General features: G+C 41.9%; 1 protein-coding gene across 8 annotated transcripts in view; it reads left to right on the top strand.

The window, feature by feature from the left end:
* The window catches only part of PCGF5 (polycomb group ring finger 5), a 103,076-nt gene that overhangs the window by 24,778 nt on the left and 62,041 nt on the right, over positions 1–16,257 (top strand). For 3 of the 8 annotated variants that reach the window (XR_015805154.1, XM_014875360.2, XM_014875359.2), the window contains exon 1: positions 11,471–11,554. The exons of 1 other annotated variant lie outside the window; for it this stretch is intronic. The gene's annotated coding sequence lies outside the window, so the exon portion shown is untranslated. Of the gene's footprint in view, positions 1–11,470; positions 11,555–13,169; positions 13,275–16,257 lie in introns of those variants that run through there. 4 more of the 8 variants (XM_088169119.1, XM_088169121.1, XM_088169120.1 and 1 more) reach the window with 4 other exon arrangements.

Below are 16,257 nucleotides of genomic sequence, written 5' to 3' on the forward strand. Positions count from 1 at the left end.
CTGGGCTCAGAAGAGCTGGCTGCCAATGGGAAGCCTGTGCAACAGGAAGGGGAACAACTGGAAAGACCCAGTAAGTTCTCCTGCAACCCCAGAGATGCCCTTTGAGCAGTGAAAGGAGCCTCCATTGTTTTGCCTTCAGCAAAGTTTGCTGGGAAAGCAGTTATTCTGTGACAAAGTAAGTACAGCCTTCTAAGAGGAAAGGATACGAATAGGTTTGCACTGCCATCTTCAGCCCTAGGAAAAAATGGAGTCTTTCATGTAGTAGGCAGAACACATGGCTAAATAGGGATTCCCACAGCCTGCTTACAGCAACCAGGGCAGAAACCCAGGCACAGGGATGCCAGAGATCCTCACAGGAAAGGTGCTGCTGCTCCTCTTCATAGCTCACTGAACCTGCTTGCAGTCACACAGGAAGAGATGCAGAGATTTCCTCCATACAGCCACGTGTAGGAGGTACTACAAAGGGAAAGTGTGTAGCCCCACCAAGGTATGGCAGGGGGATAGAAATCTAAGGAGAAAGGAGAGAGAAAACTGAAAAAAAAATGGGGCTACTTGGAGTTCAAAAGAAGAAAACGAACCAAGAGCAGAAGTAGAGTCTAGGAAGAAAAAAGGAGATTTGGGACAACGTATCTCCAAGTCTGCATTCCAAGTCTGAAAAATAGATTGCAGTTTTCCTCTTTAATACAAACTCCTCTCCCCTTAAACAAAACAAGTTCACTAATGGTCAGAAGATAGATGGTCTGGTAAGGAATTGTTTAAACAATCACTTAAGATTTTTCTATTAGGTAGAAATACATATTCAACAGAGAAACATATCATTATTGATTGAATTTGCTCTGATGTTTTTTGTCTTCAAAATTTTTTTACTGACTTCTTGGAGAACATGGAACATGAAGTACTCTGCTGAGGTTAGTGGGATATTTGCATTATTGACCCCTCCTCTCACAATATCTGAAACATATGTCATAGTAGTTTACAAAGGATTTCGCTCAAAATCCAAATGTGTCTTAAAATATGTTAACACTACTTTACATAAAGCCACATATCTCTGGCAATCTAGCTGCAGAGTGAACCATCACATTACTACAAAGCTGAATAGCTTTAAATACAAAATGCTGAATTTCCAAAAGCTGCTTGCAGTAGCCTCTCTGTTTTATGCACTATTAAACTAGTGTGCAACAGGCTGTCACTGAACATTTGTTCCACATTTTGCTGAATGAAGAATGAATGCAAGGCAGCTGAGGTACCTTCCCTGCAGAGAGCAAAGATGAACAAATCGGAAGCTGCTGCAGGAGTGGAAAAGGAGAGGTGTGGGCTACCAGCAGTGATGCTTATTTAGAGATTTTGAGAGAAGGAAGATGCTGTGTCTTACTGAAATTGCTGGAGCTGTTATATAAGCCATTAAAACAAAAAAGAGAAAGAAAAAACCAAAAAAATCCACCCTGAAAAATACACACAAAAAACAATTAAAAAAAAAAGAAAAAAAAACCTCAAAAAACCAACTCTAAGCTGTTAGCTATATGCCATTTTACAGCTAAATGGGGGAAGAAAAAGCCCTTATTTGGTGCCTTACAACTGGAAAATGTTTGGAAATGGATGGATGTTCTCAGAAGACAAATAATCTTAAATAAAGTAGTACTAGGAGTTACTACTGGCTTTGAGTCTGGCTCGGTGTTAAGAACACGTGCAGTGCATTACCTAATCCCACTAGTTGTGAAGCTGAATAATTTAACTTTAATAATTTAATCTTTAGTCTAGGACTTGCATCAAATCTGTTGGGTAAAGGAATTTGACCTCTTCCTAACAATTCCTCACCCTTCACACCCCTAGGAGCCCTGTGGTAAAAGCTGTTGAGAAAAGATGGGTGAAATTTTCTGAAAAGAAAGATGGCATTAAAGTAGGCATGCTATGCTGTCAGCAGGATTAAACTTGGGCTGATGAAATGTGCCTAAAATCTTTTCTGAAGACAGAAGTTTTCTATGTATCAGGCAGGCTTAGCATAGCTAATGCCAGTATAAGTGGATCCTGTCACACCAGCATGCTGCTTCCTTCAGCTCAGAGAGCGAGGCACATCTGATAATGCACAAGGACACCCTAGCTCCACTTGTCCCTCTTCAGTGGCTTTGCTGTCCAGCCAACCTCCTGAGTCAGCAATGCTAAACAGAAGATCAGCACTTGTTCTTATAAGGGAGGAAAAAAGGGAGATTTTGCATTCAAAGTCTCCCAGGTTCTCCCAGTCCCTTGGTGTGTTGTGGCTGGGACGACACTGGAGGAGCCTGTACATCACTGAGGGGCTCCATCTAAGGGTTTAAGAACTTTTGTTCCAAATAAAATAAGTATCAGGGGTCTCAGGCTAGCCTTACTCAGGTTTTTGAGGCTTAAGAGACATTGAAACACCAAAGACTATCACTGTCTGAGGTGTGCTCTCATTTAGACAGATAACCTTCCATTATTTATTTCACCAAATGCTCATTTTTGAGCCTGGTACTTGACAACTGAAAGAATTCATCTCAAACAGAAACGAAAACTTACCTGCATCATACAGGATTTTCATTTTGAATGCCCAGCTAGTTATAGCTCATCTTTTAAGACCCAAAGTTCAAAGTCCTGCAGTCACAGCAAAATTAAATATATGCAGCTCTATCTCTCAAAGCAAATCTTAAAATATTTGTAAAATTATTTGAAACTGAAAATAGTTCACTATTTAATAGAAACACTCAAATATCCATGTTTTGAAATTTTTTTAAAGTGATTTTATGTTTTTATTTTTGCATATACACAGATGGAGTTGATAAAGCTTTACCTGTGTGTCAGTTACCAAACCAGGTCTGACCAGCTTATTTTGTGTGGTGGAACAGGATTATAAAAATTATTTCGTTCTAAGTAGGAAATAAATTCTGTCAGGAAGCAGACATTTCCTATCTTAGACCTACTGTGTGGGGATTTTTTAAGTTTCAAGGGTTTTTACGAACTTCTCTTTGATTTTAGGAAAATACCTGGGCGTAACATAGTGCTTTAAAGAAAGAATGCCTTTTGTGAATTATGATTTACACTGGTGCCACTGGTGCTCTTTCTTCTTGCCTTTCCTAAATGCATCCTTGAATCACAGCCTTGCAATGGAGATATGAGACTGTAAATGAGGACATCATCCCAGGTAGACAAAATCTATCCACATACATGTGATTCACATATATATGGGTTGTGCATCCATATTTTTATTTGCTCTTCCACTACAAGATCTATATCTAAGCAATTGTGGAATCTTCTCTTCCCCTTTGGTTAGCTTACACAAGTCTCTAATGCATTTACTTAGTTTATTTAAAATTAGTGGCTTCTATCAGTAACTAAGGATATGTGGGGCTGGGCAGGTTGTAGCAGAGAAAATATCAGCTGAACACTGAGAGAAGAAGAACAAATTGCAGTGATTTAGAGTCATCCAGCCTGGTATGCCATTTAATGTCATTGGCATATTTCATTCACATGATTGTGTGGGCAACAAGATGGGCAAAAAAGTGGCATTGCTTCTTTACTTCCCCCTGCAGATTTTGTGAATGAAAACTCCTATGAGGGTGCAAAAGCCTGACACTGCCATGGTACCTGCAGCTATCCTCTGATGGGCAGAGCAGCTGACAACTTATACAGGCACCTGAGTGAAACCTTTCTATGGCTTTTATTTTTCCAGTCTGTTTCCTCATGTTCTGCAGTACTTTCCCATTTCATCTCTTCAACTATAAATCAGTCTTTATCAAATATGCTATATACTAGTGAAGAAAGTAACACCTTAAATTCAAAATTCAAATTAACTCTCTAGCAGTGCATATGGATCCTGAATTTGGCAGGAATTTAGATGAGATATTGAAAGTTTCATTACATAAAATTTGGGGGCGTAAATTTTTTTTAGTTCCACCAATTCATCTTGTAGATTCTTCCTATTTACAGCTTTGGCTGTGTGAAAACAGATTAAATGTTAAGCTTAGATGTCCACCTGCTTCCATTAATTTGTTGCTAAGGTTGTCTGTAAATTTGGTTGCTTAAAGCTCTTTCTCAAAACCTTGACTTTCAATTATATCCACCACTATGTTTATCATCAGCTTACAGAAAGCATAGTTTGGACTTTTAACCAGTGTTATAGGAAATTGTTTGGTTAGTATTAAGTTTCTGAAGTCTAGATCTAACTGGAGTTCAGCTGGGTTTTTGAAGGAAGATCCACAGTCCTACACTTGGTCCATCTTCTGGCTTCCCTTCCCTAATGATGTTTCAGCTTACTGACAAGTTCCAGCTATATTTTGAGACAGACTTGGAGGGCATGAAGATCCTGGAAAAGTAAAGTGTAATTTACAGAGAGAGAGCAGATAGGTTTAATCCATCTGTGGGTGCTGGGGGATTTTTAATCAGGATCATGGGTGGTAAGTGTTTCAAGCCAAATCCTCATGTGTGTAGATTGGGGTAAAACACACCTTCCACATGGGGTATTTTTAGGGGCCATTTTTAGGCCCTCTAAATACACATTTCTGGCCACACTCATAGTACAAAGCTGTATGTTATGTATATTTTTACCCTAGAAGGTGTTGTTTGTATTTTGGTCGTTGTTTGCTACCAGCCCTGCTGGGACAGAACCAAAAGGATTTATCATTTCTGCTTCATCCTTCTTTGTGTTCAGCACAAGGATTTGTCCCACTAAAGTTCTACTACCTGAGGAATTGTCACATCATGCAGGATCATTATATTATCATGTTATTCTCTCTGGCCTTAGTCATGGCTGCACATACACGAAATAAAATCCAGAGTGATTGTGTTTTCCTCTGGGATTAAGACTCTGTAAAAATTGAGAAGAGAGGGGATACTTGGTGATTTGTCCATTAAAAACAAGCCAATCAGAAGAGAGGGTTTAGTAGAAGGAGGAGCCAGAAAGGAATAATCAGGCTCTGTGACCAGAAGGGGCAAGAGCACAGTTAGCACACTGCCAGACACAGGAAAGGGTCATGGGCAGTATTTACATATCTATGCACAAAATTAGCACTAAGACAAATCAAATTATCAAAGAACTATATTTCTTTTGCATGGATTTGCAGCTATAGACTCTTCATGTTTTATTAAAAAATTCTCACATAGTGGGAGAATTTTCATGCATTTGATAAACAAAAATATCTTGGTAACTGTTCTGATTAGAAGTATAAAGAACAGACTGTCAAATTTTCCTTCCTTATCTCTTGGTTCAAAATCTTTTCTCTGTTTGCCAAGGAAATATACTACTACACTAACACCTGATAAGTAAATCATTCACTGACTCACTTCTAAAAAAAAAGTATTGCCTGATGATAATTTAAGGTCTCAATAGCTGTTCAGACTGCTCACATGTGCTTTTACAGTAGTTTTACAAATCATTCAGGATTAAAAACTGCTGGATCACTGCTGTCTGCAAAGAAGTTTATAAGGAAGATTACTGCGTTCTCAGTGATGGTGCCATCAGGTACATGCAGAGGGATAAAAAATGTATAAAATATGTTAATGCTATGGGGCAGGAAAAAAGCCCCAGATTTATACTGTGCATTTTATTATGTGCCAAAAAGAGAAATTTTAAAAATATGTGCATGCTGTGTTATCCTAAGTACTTGGTAGTGGACAGGTTGATCCTTGAACATTAGAAAAGCTCCCTCTTACATAGAAATTCTTCAATCCACCAGTGATCTATTGTGTTGTCTGCTTCTTTTTAAAGGAATTGAAGGAAGATCTCTGAACTGTGGGATGGATTTGTCACACAAATATTTTTCTTCCCTCTTCTCCGTGTACTGTTGCATTGTAAAGAAAAAAACTTCCAGTATCCACAGCTCTAGTTATCTACATCCAGACCTCAACTACGTTGCCCTAAATATATAAACCCCTTAAAAATTCTTTGTTTTCAACAGCCAGAGACTAGACTAGAAATAAATGCTGTGTAAGAGGAACTTTTTTTCCTCTCTACCTTTTAAAAATCTTTACTCATGCATTCTAGTTGACATGCAAATAAAAACCTAGAAATACATTTATCCTTTAAGTACTAAGGTGTTCAGATGCCCCAGCAAGGACTGTGGCAAAGTATACCAGATTAAACATTTGCCTCCTTAAGGACTCTGAATTCTAACTTAGATATTGGTGTAATACAAGAATTCGACTGGTTATAATTTATTCTAATTGTTCGAGTTGCCAGCAAGAACTACTGCAGGTATTTTAGTTGGCATACTAGAAATTTAGAAAAACCCTGATTTCTAAGGGTCTTAAAAAAATAAAGAAGTGTCATCCTACTTTCTTTCACGTCAGCAGTGGCTCAAATCAATACTAGCAAAAGCAAATAGATTCAATACAGGAAATATTTTTCATTAGGATTATCTTAAAATATTTATGTGGTAGGGTATACATGGGATCTAAATTTAATATCTAGGTTCTCCTCCTCCTCATGAGCATCTACTTCTCTCAATTGCCTTGTGAGCTGTTTTGCACACGACAGGCTACAAAAGGGTGCAGTGCAGAAGTCATGTCCTCATCTGTAAACAAAGAGGAAAAGTGTCCCTGGAGACTTTGCTATTCCATCCTGCTTTCCTGCACTCATTCCATTTGGCAGTGTAAAAGTGATTGTCTAGTGTGGTCTCTGGGCTGTGAAAAGACACCATTCAGTAATTATATTCTGAATTCCCTGGTAAGGGATTGTTTCCTCACTGACATGAGGGAGACTTGCTCAGAAAGAGCTGCTGTGATTACTGAGCACAGGTATCAGTCTTGTCCTGCCATCCCACTCAAAGTGTTAGTGGTGACTCTGTTAAAATCCACTCTGGTAATTCTCTATGAGCAGAACTCCCCTGTGTGAAATAGAGCTCATTGCAATGAGAACACTTCTCTGTGCCCTCCTCTGTTTTGGAGGAAGGTTGCCCATAGTCATTGACAGGCATTTTATCCTGCCTGTGAAATGACCTCTTGTAATGATCCCCTATATAGTGTAATTATACCTTACTTCATATTTCATAAAATGATGAAAGTGAAACTGGGAAACACCTTTGTCTGATGTTATAACCAAAATGCTGTATAATATACTATGATATAAAGTATGGCTGAGTTCAAAAGTAGTGAAATGGAAAGTTTCTGGAATAGTGCAACTGGACATATGACTTGCCTTTAAGCACAGGAGCAGATCTGTGGAGACCCCTGAAGCCTTTGCAGGAGTGCAGAATTCCGTGCTGAGGGTCTAACCCTGATGCTGTAGCTCTGCTCCAACACAGAAGATACATGTTTTTTATGTACATATTTATAATGCACCAATACATGATTAAACGTGCTGTTTACCCAAGGATCTCAACAGCTTCTGTCACGAGGAGAAAGTAAACTCTTAGATTTTCATGTGGTAGGCTCTATACTGATTTTGTAAATAGGCAGCTATTCCAGCTGACAGAAGACAGATATCTGGCAATTCTTACTCCTGCTGGAGCTGAAGCCAGGCTGAGCAGGTGTTTCACAGCTCTTCCCCTCTGCAACTGAACGAAAACCCCCAGTCTAGTCCAAAGGCAAGAGAACACCTCTTTTGTGCTGCATAATTCATATGTCAGGGTGTTTCAGTATTTACTGAATAGAAATAAAACAATGCACAAGTTGCAAATATCCACCAGAAAGCAGAATTCACAATTTAGTCTCACTGTTGGTATGACATACTCTGTAATTATAGCAACACTAAGCTGTGCTCAGTAAAACCCAAAGGTGTGTTTTGCTGACCAGTAAACAATTGATAACCTTGCTTGGAGAGCAAGTTAATTAGTAGCACAAATGGAATAAAAAAATAGTAATGTAAAATAGTATTTAAAATAGCATCATGGTCCTAAATAGGGAGTTAGGAGTGATGATACCCTCTTCAAATTGAAGTAGTTTTAGAGTGCCCTAGTACTCTGCTAAAGTAGTCAAATTCTGGATGAAAGGGAGAGAGGGATTTATCACTCACTGGCAAGAAGTCATAAGAAAGCTGCATAATTAATGCTAGACATTTTAAAGCCATAATTTTCAATTTCCATGTAATCTTTGGAAAAGAAAAAATGTACCTTGGCAATATTTCTGAGGAGGGAGGGCACTCACTGACACTTATGTATATTAGGTCAGAAATCGAGAGCCAGGGATCCTAAAGATCCCTGATATACCAAGAGGTTGTGGCTTGCCCTTCACTGGAAATTTTTTGAGCTTATTTGACAGGCAAAATCTACTAATGAATTGAAAATTAACTCACAACCCTACATGTAGGAACTGCTGAAAACCAATTAAGCAATTTAAGTTTGCTTATTTTTCAGTTTTAGAAAATATTTCTCAACCACATATTTTACACTTGAGTACAACTTTCATGCCAGTTCTCCAAAAATGCATTAGCAAAAGAGGAGTTCCAGATGTGGCTGTTGCTCTAATCACAATTAACTGACATCTTATAAAAGCCATCATCTTAAGGAAACATCTACATTTTACAAAGCTTGGGATCAAGAAGAAAGCCCCAGGGAGCAGTTTAAGGCTTTTCACTCTACTAGAAATAAAATCAGCAGAGGAAGTGAAAGAAAGATAATTAGAGAACTGAGTGTTGAACCAGGCAAACTATTTTCTGCTGTATGCAAAATCTCCCATGAAACTGCAAAAATTATTTACACTAAAAATTTGGTATCGTGTAAGACATAAAATAAAAATAGAATCTATAATTCACGTTTTCATGGCCACTTAATGGATTTAGATCTTTAGACCTTTATGTTGCTACACACAAAACAAGTAGTGCCAACTCTTGTGCTTCGATTATTAGTCTCTCACTATTTGGTGTCTCCTAGGAGCCAAGAAAGCATGTGAGAAGATAAACTTTCATCTAAACTTACAGTTACATATGTATGTACTTATATTTAAATATATGGCCCTGTTGGCTGTGAAGAAACCCTTGAAAAGGCAAATCTCTATCCATCATTTATGTAGATTCAGAACATTTGGTGAGAGACAGTACTGAAGTATGCTTTGCATTGGGAGCTTTATGTGCCTTCCTTGCTACCTTAGTGAAGAAAGTTAATCTGCTCTGAGCTCTCTTCTGACATGTCTAGACCATCCCTGGTAGCTACATTTCCACCTTGTAACAATACCTTGAAAAATTTTATCTTCTAGTATGGTTTTTTTCTGTGACTTTAGTGTTGTCATCAGTTGTTCGAGTAAAATCAATGACTGCTCAGGTACTTTGATGAACAGGAAGGTATTTGCTCTCTTTCTGACCTTTCTTTTCAGATGAAGAACTACTGTCTTTCTCTGGAACTGGTCTTTCATGATTCAGAATTTCTCCTTTTTTGTTGTTGTTGGGGGTTTTTTGTTTTGATTTGATTTTAAACAAAATCTTGTAGTCACAAGCTTTACTTACTAAATCCCTCCAAAACAAAACTCTACAAGAGTCCCCAAAACTTGTAATGATAGGACCCAGGTCTCAGTTTTCAGTGAGCCTGATAGGATAGTTTGAAATATATAGACAGTCTAGTTTCTTTTCAGTGAAGTTTCTTTTAATCTCTAAAAATACTCTGCATTGTGTGAGACCTATTGACTATAAACTCTATGGAGTTAAATTCATTGCTCTGATAAAACCAATCTGGCTCATTATCAAAAACGCAATTATAACCAACAGCTGACCTGACAGTCAAGATCAACACTAGTCTGACCAGCAAAGCCTCAAAATATCTGCTTAGAGACAGGGTTCACCGCTCTCTAAATAAATGTGGTGCTGTGACCTGATTCAGATGATGTTAAAGCATCTTTAATTCAGATGTCCTGCTACTTTATCCCAAAAGTGACTAAAAGGGAAAAGTTCTAAGTAAGCAGACACAAGAGAACTCTTTCCTAGATTTATTTTTTTAATGCAATGCTACTTGGAAAGCATCATGGATATATTAAAATTAATCTTTAAAACTAGGCTCCCACTTTCCATCTAAGAATGAAAGCTGAAGTCAGGAAAGTTGCTAACTTGCAGGTGAATTCTCAGCTCTATGTTAATATCAGCAGTCCTGACTGCTGGCCAACCACTCTGCTGGCTTGCAAGGGAATGGTTCCAGCCAGGGCTTTTATCCCAAACTTTGTGCAAGAAACAACATGGAACAGGTTACAGGCACTATTGATTTTGTTATCAGTATGAGGAAGTTGAGTGCTTTACCATCAAATGCCAGGAAAACTTGATTGAGAAGCTTACTCATCTGAAATGAGTCAGGGAAGTTCCCGTGGTGCGTACTCAGAGTGCATAGTGGGGATTCCTATTGTAAAGAGCTCTCATGGCTTATATTTCAGTATTAAGTTTATTGTCATTGCTGACTGTGGGATGGGAGTAAAAAGAACATATTAAGGAGCTGCTTAATTAGAATTAATGAGTACATGGGTAATGTCATACAATTGTGTTATATTCTGATTATTTCCTTGGTTAAAACTGTTTATTTCAATGGAAATTACCAAGGATAAAATATGAGTCACACCCACCCCAGCAGAAATAAGCTAAGGCGAAAATCCCCGTGGCTGGGCTGGCCCTTTGCCTACAGCGAGGGAACAGCGCGGTGTTTCTGTGCTCAGACCCAGCAACCCTCGCTGCCTGCGCCTGTTCGCTCCGCGCCGCGTGCTGCCCAAACTTCTCAAGTTTTCGGGATGCGATGCGCTAAGAGCGGGTGAAGGAGAAGCCTCTGACTGGTGCTGTGCTTTTGTGGGGCCCCAGGATGGGGCCGCACCTGTCCGGGGAAGGGGTGGAGAAGGGCAACGGCCGTGCCGCTACTCGGCGGGCGCCCGTCCCTGGGGCGGAGGGAGCGCATCCAACTACTTGCTCGGCAAAAGCCGCCACAGAAGCACCCAGGGGCAGCCCCTCCTCCCCGAGCGCTATCGCTGACAGGGGCGGTGGCGCGGGGCCGCCAGACGGCCCCGGTTACATAACCAGCGCCTGCGGGGGCGGCTCCGCTGGTCCCGGTCCCGCCCCCGCCCCGCCGGAGGCCGGCGGGCAGCTCAGAGCGCCCCGGCCGCGCTGGCACCGACCGGGCAGCGGCTCCGCGCCGGCCCCGCCGCTTCAGCGGGCACGCGCAGGGCGCATGCGCGCCCCGGGCCCGCCGGCGCGCCGGGCATGCGCGGGGGCGGCGGCCGGGCAGGGTCTGAGGGCGGGCGGGCGGCGGTGCTGGCGGAGCCCGCGGGGCACCGGCGGCTCCGAGCCCCGCAGCCCGGCGGGGACTCCGCCGGCGGCCGAGCGACGCCGGGGGCCCTCGGGGCGGCGGCGCCCGAGCCGGGCTGTGCCCCAGTTTGTGTCCAATCAGAGAGTGCAGCGCCTGCACCGGGCGGGCGGCAATGCGTAAACAAGCCCCGGGAACTCCTCCGCCCCCCGCGCTCCCCTCCGCGCCGCTCCCCGCGCCGCCCCGCAGCCGCCCCCGCCCGCCGACAAGTCCGGCGAGGCGCGTTCCCGCCGCTCCACCGCCCTCCCCTCCCCCGCCCGCCCGCCCAGCCGGCGCCGCCCGCGCTGCCACACGCACCCACTCCCGCACACGCCCGCGGGTGCCCGTGGCCTCTGCAGGGGAAGGTAAGGGGCCCGCCCGGGGCCGCCGAGCTGCGGATGCGTGCAGGGGGGATCGTGTGTCATAACAAGTTGTTGAACGTGACATTGCTCTTGAACTGCGGCGGCGGCGGACGCCGGGCCGCCGCCGAGTAACTTTCTCCTCCAATTCGGCGCTGAGGAGGGAACCGGCGGCGGCCGGGCAGGGCGGCGGGGCTGGAGCCGACGGGGCTGGGAGCGCGGAACGCGCTCGGGAGAGGCTGGTGCCGTTCGCGATGCTTGCGGCTTCCTGGGGAGACGGCGCGCAGCGCGGCGGGGGACGAGCGAGGGCTCCGCGTCTGGCGGCTGCTGCGGGAGCCGCTGCCGCCCCGGCGAGGATTTTTCTAGCAAGGCGTCAGGGCGGGCAGTGAGCGAGGAGCGGGTGCCGGTCCGAGCATCTCTTCCCGCGGGTAGTTATCCCCGCCGATGCTCCGTGGCGGTTTGGCTCGCTTCCGGCGTGATTAGCTCGGCTTATTATGTAAGATGTCACCGGGGAGGAGAGGCACAAGCCCTCGGTGTGGCGGAGGGGGGAACGCACCGGTCCGCCGCGCCTTGCCCGCTCCGGGTACCGGAGCAGAGGGAGCAGCCCCAGCCCGGAGCGGCCGGGAGGGGACGGGAGCTCCCCTCCCCTCGCAGCCCGCCGCTGGAATACGGCTGCTCGCTTTACACGTGGGTTGGGTGTGTTCCCCAAACCTTGCCTTTGAGCAGAAACGTAACCTGTCCTGCTTCGTCTCCCATGTTTGATTGCTTCTATTCTCTCTGAAAGAAAAAAAATAAACATTTGAATATAAAAAAGTTTAAAAACTTGATTTTTGCTTCCTTTATGTGCGTATTTAGTACATTAATATGATCTGGAGACTATTGAATGAATCATCAGTTCTCTGAAATAAAAGCAAGTGAATCATCTCACATACACGCACAACTGTGAGGGAGCATAGTTGATAGCGTAGATAGTGAAAGGTTGGTGTCAGTTTCTGACACGCAATGGGATGTCAGAAGTGTAGACAATGCTCAGAAACCCAGCAGGTTTCCTGCGGCTGGTTTGTGAGCTGTGAAAGTTTTGCACCATTCAATTGCAGTTTTTCTGGCTCAGTGGTTAAATGGTAACCTCCTTTCAGTTGTCAACTTGTTACCCATTATTTTAGCCAAATAGTCAGAAGGGGGGTGTAAATGGTAAGAATTAAGTAACTGTGTTCAAAATGTATTAATTTAAAATAATAAAATTTAAACAATAAGTAGCATCACACTATGTCCGTACTCTGAAGCCAGAGACAGATCCTGGACGCTTTTAATCTGGGTTTTGTTTTGCTTAGTTTTGTTAAGCAAAAATAGTCTCTGTTGAAGTGAAAAATACATGAATATGTGTTTTTAAAAGCTAAACCAGTTCATTTAGTAAACATGTTGGAGTTATACCTAGATGGATTTCTGTTCCTGGTTGTCTCGCCTGTTGGTATTTTAAATGGGATAGAGTCTGGATCCTATATATAGTTGTCCTTTCAACTCCAACTTGCTTCCAAAGTGGATTTTTCGCCCCCCACGCTTTTGGGACACATTCTTTTCTTCGTGTACAGAGGCAGAACTATGAATTTTACAATATTAATTTTTTTTTTTTTTGTCGGCATACCTGCCACCGTGAGGAAACAAAGTCCCTGTTTCTAGCGGGAAGGTAGTGCTTCACACATACAACCACATGGTTATACCATATAGAGTAAGTGAAGGTCTTTGTATGTCTTGCTAGGAAACTATTCTGTTTTGTGTGGCATCAGGTATCCCTTATTACACCGCCTGTGTTTTGTACCTCTTGTCATTCTCCACACGAGAACAGAAAGGATTGATTTGGGTGTTTGTCACTGTTGGGCAAAAGGGCATGTTACCATTTTTGTTTGTCTAGAACCATTCACTGGAACCTCATAGTATTTATTAGAGGATTGGAGCAACTAAGTGTGGGAAAACTGTATTACTTCAGGGTTCATTGCCTGGCTTTTAACATCTTGTTATCAGAAATTCTGAAGTTAACCAAGTTAAGATGCATGTGACAGTGAAAGCACTGTAATAGAGAGTTTCTTAGGTATGCTGGGTGGTCAAGTTAACAAACAGGGAAAACACTGGTTTATTTATGCATTTCACTCAACAGTCCAATAGCATTCATCCTTATTTATTCAATTTCCTTAAAAAGAAGATAAGAACATACAGTGTGTATGGCGTTCTGTGTGCCCAGACCTCAGGTGAAAGCAGTAAAGGAAATAATACTGGAAGTGGACTTACAACTCTGCTCTAGCTGGTTTTCCCTGTTCTATGAACACTCTAGGATTTATAGTGGAAATGAAAAATTCTAGGTTTCATTTCTAAGCCTGCAGTATATGCAGAATAAAGTGAGATAAAATGTATTGGTTTAAAGTTGCTCCTGTACGGCTCCATTTTTAGGACTGATAAGCAAATTACTGTGGGATGCACAGAAGAACTTAGAGAAAAGTTAATGCAATGAAATTTTTCTGCATTGCTTAGAGAAAGGCAATGCAGATAAAAGTGAAGTTACTGAATTTGTGTCTTGAGTTTTGCTATGTATGGGATACATAGGAATTGTTCCTAGCATGACCTACTGATGTGTGTGTGTATATATATATATGTAAAAGTTTACACTGCCTTTTATTAAAAAAAATACTAACTTATAATCTTTCTGTGCTTTGAAGACTGGTGCCAACTGTATCTTTATATGTTCTTCTAGCTATCTCAATTAGAACATCCCAGTGAGGAAAAATAAACAAGCCAAAAGATTAGTTCTTTTTTGCAGTTTTGGCTGTAAACACTCTTTTTAGATAAGTGTAAGAGTCCCGAGCAAAGTTTTGATCTTTTCCTGTAGGAAGACATATTATTGGTGTTGAAAAGAGGGATCCTGTCAACTGTTGAAAACTTTGCAACAAGTACACCTTAGCTTGGGGTTGTTTGTTCCCCAGATCCTCAGTTAAACATTTGCTGCAGTTGTCTGGGAAAAAGTTTTATTTCTATTACTAGACTTGATATTTGAACAATTAAGAAACAAAGTTGACTCTGTATCAGTGTTGTAGCTGTTTTAAGTGGTGGTGGGTAGTGCCTTAGACATTTCTTACAATGAAGCTTATTTTCCTGATTATTGTGTTTTTATCTTTAAATTTTTCCAGTAGATGTAGTGCCATGAAAATTAACAGCTTGACAGGCTTTGAGACTGAAGCTCGTCACGAGCAGAGCAGGTGTAGCACTGGCAGCCACTTCCATTGGGCTCTGACAGGACAGCAATGTGTCATGTGTCAATGTCTGTCCATGAGAGATACAAGTGTTGCTGTTCTTATCTTGATTATTGCTTCTAAAACAAAAATTGTTCACTGTCAGCTGTGGGCCACTTCTGGAATGAAAGATATGTAGTGTTACTTCAGCACTATGGTCTCAATAGCTGTCACTATTACTTCTTACCTGTGATAATTTTGATTGGTTACCTAAAGCTGAAATCATTTGTTCAATTATTAATAGTGAAATTCATGCATATGTCAGTAGCTTTCCTAACAGCTGACCAAACTGTTCATTTACTACTGTGCATTGGTCATTTATTTCCTGTAATGTTTGCCACTGGTTTGTGTATGTTTTGAGATTTGAAAGGAATTAATAAAGTAGCCTGTTAATTTGCCATAATATTCCTATTTTCATAAAGAAAAGGTAAGAAAACTTACTTTTTCAGAAGAGGTTAAAAATGAGAGTAACACTTATTGGGAGGATCTTCACTTCCTTCAGATAGTGTCGTGTCACTGACTGGTGCATCACAGAGAGCTTCAAGTCGCTGCAGTCTGTAATGGTTCAAGAGCTGCCTCCCCACATTGGGTCCTGTGATAGTTGAGTTGGTGCTCATTGTTTGAAAGAGGGCACACATGGGGATGGAGCAATGAGGATCAGACATCCACACTACAAACAGGGGATGCCTTTGGTGGCCCCTTTGCTCAGCTTCAGTATAGGTTCTTCCACAAGGAGGAAAACCACTTTGTGTTCCATGGTAATTCGTATCATAAAGAACCCTTCCCACACAAAACATACCAATGGAGATGTAGCAAGGAATAGCAGTGAGACCCACATGGTGAACATTTCCTGCCTGATTCATGGCTATGATTCTCATTATATGCATGACATTAATGTCAGTGTTACAGACTTATTTTCTGTCAGCTGAATCTGTAAGTGCAATCTGATATCAGCAGGGAGAGTCCTAGTTTGTAATTGCTGTAAAATCACTCACGTCCAGTTTGTCATTCCCATCTTTCAAAATCCACCCTACACACTTGTTTTGCTCACCTGTTGTTGCAGCTAAGTGTTTGAAATACAAGGTCTTGGGGAACCCCTTGTAATTCAGTCTGACTTTTTGCATTGTGTTACCTCTGTTAAAGTCTATGTGTATAAGTAAAGCACCTTAAAGTAAGGGAATCCAAAATTTAAATATTCTGGAGTTAGATTTCAGTGCTGGTTACTACTAATCAGATCAGACAGAGAGAGAAATTCTCTCTGCCACAATAAAAGTAGTTGGTCTTGAGATAAAAGTCTTGAGTGATTCTTGGAGAAGTATCACCACTGATTAAAGCAAATATAATTATATTTATTTCCTTCCTTAAGAAGAATGGAATATGTAAGAAACCAGACTCTTGATTATTTCATAATGAAAATAGTTCTTTTTTCAG

This window comes from Sturnus vulgaris, chromosome 8 (genome assembly GCF_052056855.1).
Source record: "Sturnus vulgaris isolate bStuVul1 chromosome 8, bStuVul1.hap1, whole genome shotgun sequence".
Taxonomy (NCBI): Eukaryota; Metazoa; Chordata; class Aves; order Passeriformes; family Sturnidae; genus Sturnus; species Sturnus vulgaris.